This window comes from Octopus sinensis, linkage group LG13, assembly GCF_006345805.1.
Source record: "Octopus sinensis linkage group LG13, ASM634580v1, whole genome shotgun sequence".
Taxonomy (NCBI): Eukaryota; Metazoa; Mollusca; class Cephalopoda; order Octopoda; family Octopodidae; genus Octopus; species Octopus sinensis.
This window is the reverse complement of record NC_043009.1, coordinates 5,498,678-5,503,677: the sequence shown is the minus strand read 5'-3', so window position 1 is coordinate 5,503,677 and position 5,000 is coordinate 5,498,678. Positions and strand designations below refer to the sequence as shown.

The following is a 5,000-nucleotide window of genomic DNA, read 5'->3' as shown; positions in this document are numbered from 1 at the left end:
CCTTTTTACTCAATTTAATTTTTCCAATTTATACATTACATGCACAAATATTTCAGGGTCAAATTTCGTACACAGAACGCCTAGTAACAATTTTATGCTTAAGATTATTGAAAGCGAACAGTAATGTATTTGTAAGTTTCAATTTAAATGTATTTCTGTGCAAACCGCGTGTAATTGCTTCTTTCTTATTTAAGATGTTAAACGCGATGTTAATAATTTCAGCTTCTCTATTGAGCCTAAATGACACTTGCATGACTTTGCCTTTGCTGCAAAACTTCGTATTATTATGCTCGTAATTTCTTTTAACTCACTCTTTTAGGTACCAAGTATATTTCAGTTACGTAATGGAATTGTAATTACTCTTATATCTGAATTCTTAGGCCTTCCATTGACAGCCTGTTTTGAGGGAATTGGGTTATAATTACATTGTAAAGATGATTATAGTTTATTATTTTTCTATTTCTGTGGTTAATATTTATTCGTATAGACATCCTACGTCTTTCCGTTTGTCATTCCGAATGCGTCTTACGAAAGCTTGGTTATACTACATAACAATATTTTAGGATAATCTGATCTGAGGAAAAATTTAATACGTGTTTTCATTATTTTATCAGCCATGCGATCTGATAATATATAGATGTATTTAGAACCCAAACTATGCATATAACATCTTTTAGCATGACTATTATAATAATGCTGTGTTCAGATTTACTTTAACTATTTTGAGTGTGTTCTTAGTGTAAAATATGTACTTGTTGAGAACTTTTTAAGTGTATTGATAAAGATGATGTGGATAACATTTTTCATTGATACAGTTATGACATACATATTCGTACTCTAATTCCCTCTGAAAACAGAAACACCTCACAAAGAAATAAAATGAAGATTTTCAGTGCCCAAAGAAAAATAATTGAGGTTCATGCATGGCAGTGTGGTTAACAAAGTCGATACTTAACCAAATACTTTGGAGTTCATTTCCACTTAGCTGTACGTTAGGCGAGTGACATTCACTATATCCCCAGGCCACCAATGCTTTGTGAGTGAATTTGATTCCCAGAAACTGTGTAAAAGCCCGTTGTGTGTGTATATATATGTATGTATGTATATATATATATATATATATATATATATATATATATATATATATATATATATATATATATATATATATACATATATATATATATATGTATATATATATATATACGCACGTGTGGGTGTGTGGGGGCGCGCGTTTTTGTTTGCGTTTGTATGTCTGCGAATGCACGTGCTGGCGTGTATAAGTATTTTCGTGATCATTTTCCCCGCCACTTGACAAACTTGTTCACACCCCATAACTTAGCGGTTCGGCAAAGAAGATGACAGAATAATTATCAGTCTTGGACTAAAATTATCAAAGAGTTTCTCCAACATTATTGTGCTCCTAGCACTGAAATTGTTCGTAGGATAATGGAATAAGAGAATAATAGAATAACCGCAATGACAGCTCTGTAACAACATCAAATAAACATTCCATGTATCTTGAATATAATTCAAAGCATATATTTATGTGAAAGTGGATAACAATGAAAGTTTTTTATGAGTCTTATAACATGATTACGATGATTGAAAGATGCATTAAGTACCTATGGTGATTTCTAATCCAACAACAAATCAATATGCTGTTTATGATAAACAAAACCAAAGCATTCAGAATTGTATTTACTGCACTCAGCGTTTCCCAGATACATCGGCAAAGAAAAAGATGTAGAAATAACCACGAGCATCGCATACGATGCTAAACACCATGCAATAACATAAAGTGAATCATTGACCATAGTCTTCCGTTTCTTAGACAAAGAAAAACGATCACCATCTTGTTCTACACCTAACGAAAATATTCCAATTAAATCGCATTTCACAGCCATATCCACATATATCTGCAGGTTAGCTTGAAAATAAATCCACCCCCATGTTTTGAGGAAAAGATTTATATCCTTCCGTTTGGATATATGATTTAACGAAGAGGAGGTAAAGCAGTGTACTCACACAACGTTCTTCGACTTCTGCTACGCGAGACTTCAAAGGCTCTCTGTTGTCTCAACGATAACGTTAACCTTTATGAGAATTCAACAAGTAGATCTTTTAAACACACAGGGGCGTTAATATCTATCACGACAACATCTCCCCTTATGAGATTGACGGACGCCAACGAAAATGTGAGTTGCCGGGGTGATTTCATTATTCATTTAATAACTTTAATCCACTAGGTTTCGAAAATGATAAGTAATCCTGCATAACAAACACATCTACTACTAAAAATATACAATTCTATGTTTCTGAGATGAGGAATTTATACGAGGGTAAGTCAAGAAATAATGCCATTTTGTTTAGAACAGGTATAATTAGTAACACAAGAACACGTATCATACATCGAAATGAAGCTGGTCCTCTGTGGATCCCATCCCTACTTCTCAAAATAGTCACCGTTTCTCTCAATAGCAATGTTTCATCTTCGAATGATAGCATGTACCCCTGACCCGTAAAATTTTGTTGACTGTTCTTTGAGCCACTTCTTCACTACAGTTTTCACTTCCTCATCACTGGAATAATGTTTTCCTCTTAAACCCTCTTTCATGGAACCGAAGAGATGATAGTCTGACGAGGAAGTGAAAACTGTTGTGAAGAAGTGGCTCAAAGAACAGTCAACAGAATTTTACCGGGCAGGGATACATGCTCTCTTTCGAAGGTGGAACATCGCTAATGAGAGAAACGGTGACCATGTCGAAAAGTAGGGATATGATCCACAAAGGACCAGCTTCATTTTGATGTATGATACATGTTCCTGTGTTGGTAATTATACCTGTCCTAAACAAAATGGCATTACCTTTTGACTCACCTTCGTATTATGGACATCTTTACATTAGTCGAGCTGGTATCCTCATTTTGAATATTACTTTCACGTTTTTTCGGTTGTTGTACGCTCCAGAATCCTTCAGGTGTCTTCTGAATCACAAGATACCTGAAAAAGGTTGGAGCCTACACAGCCGAAACGTAGTGAAATCAACAATCAAGATGTGAACGCAAGACCGATTAATCTAAACAATATACTTGAAAATACAGATCCAAGGATTTAATAAACAACAAATTGTATTAGATTCTTATGATTCATTTGTAATATTTTGCATTAAAGTAATGATATTTATAAAAATATTAACTAAAATAATAACATACTTGGCCATATTCCAATCCTACGTACATCTTTAATAAACAATCATATCAGGCATTCCTATGTGTTGCAGTCGCTAGTACAACGTCTCATTTACTATAGAATAATATATTTGATGCAAGCACACATAACGAATTATTATTGTAACACATCATTTTCCATTCAATTTCGAGATAGATATTTTCAAACCATATATACAAGTGCTAATGTAAAATAAGATCATGAGGCACATATTATAATCATAAACCAAACAGCGAATTAGTTTATGAGGCATCTTAATTAAGAATTTATCAGGGGTGATTTTAGTGTCTGTCGATTATACGAACAAATAAACAAACTTGCAATAAAGATATTAAAATGGCAAATAATTTGAACCAAATTGATTTTGTGGTATTTTTTATACTAAGTTTTCAAAGTTTTATTTTCATGATAGATTAGTAAACATATACAAAAAAGATTTATTGCCGATGACCTATAAGAGCATTTGTTGTATTTAATGGCTCAGTACCAATTACATTGTTTCACATGTTAAATATATAATTGTATTCGCATATATATATTCGCCGTTTTGAGTAGGATGCAGCACTGTTGTGTGTTGGGTAGAAAATAGCGAAATTGAAATTAAAAACAAAAACGCTAACGTTACATGTAATTGTAGTTGGGATACAAGTACACACATTATATTGGGTTGTCCGGAAAGTTCGTGCCGATTTATAGTAGCTTAACCTTCGACTTATTTTAGCACATGGTTGCGTCCATAAAATAGGATTTCACTACACCTCCATTTATAGCACAGTTTAAGCTATCTTTTCCTGGAAGGAGATTTATGTCCCTTCTCATCTGTGTTAATACTGTTACCCTTTAAAATGGAAAATAAGAAAGTTCATTTTCGGCACTCGATGCTTTGGGAACCCAAAAAATTGCTGAGGCTTGGCTGGGATGTGTTACCGCACCCTTCATATTCACCAGATATTATTCCTTCGGATTTTCACTTATTCAGAGCTCTGCAGAATAGTCTTAATGGTAAAAATTTCAATTCCTTGGATGACGTAAAAAGATACCTTGATGAATTCTTTGCCATGAAACCACCACAGCTCTGGGAAGAGGGTACTTTCAAGTTAAAGGAAAGGCGGAGACGCATTGTGCAACAAAATGGTTCATGTTTGGTTGATTAAAAATGTAATGGCAAGTATTTATTGACCTTTTTCTTTCCTTTAAAAATCGGCACGAACTTTCCGGGCAACCCAATATATATATATAGCAATATAAACACGAATATATGTATAACGTGTGTGTGATCATGCTTTTGCATGTGCGTGTATTACACGCGTATATATCTTTATATGCATTGTTGTAGGGTTCACTCCTACTTTAGAGCGGGGCCTACGAAAGCCTTGTGAGTGAACTTGGAAGATGGAAACTGAAAGAAGCCCGTCGTATGCATACATAAATTCATATGTATGAGTGTTTGTGTGTACATATTATATGTTATATATACGTACTTAAGTATGTATGAGTCTTTATGTTTGTTTGTTCTGTACCATTGGTGGCCAGCCGTTCTTGGCAACTATACGATCTCGTATGTTAACGGTTCAGCAAGAAGACAGCGTTATAAAAATTACCGGACTTAAGAAAATAAGTATTTCGGCGAAGTTTTTAGGAGCCCTTTTGAGGCAACGCCTAAGCATGGCTGCAGGCTTATGATTGAAAGAAATAAAAGATAGATGATGGAGATATTAAAGGTATGTGTGTAAGTTTGTGTGTGTGTGCGCGTGTGTATCCTTATGCTGAA

General features: G+C 34.2%; 1 long non-coding RNA gene across 1 annotated transcript in view; it reads right to left on the bottom strand.

Annotated features, from left to right (window-relative positions):
- The window catches only part of LOC118765698, a 14,367-nt gene extending 11,122 nt beyond the window's left edge, over positions 1-3,245 (bottom strand). Inside the window, exon 1 of the long non-coding RNA XR_005001563.1 lies at positions 3,235-3,245. This is a non-coding gene — a long non-coding RNA (uncharacterized LOC118765698). The remainder of the gene's footprint in view (positions 1-3,234) is intronic.
- Between the last annotated feature and the right edge of the window lie 1,755 nt (positions 3,246-5,000).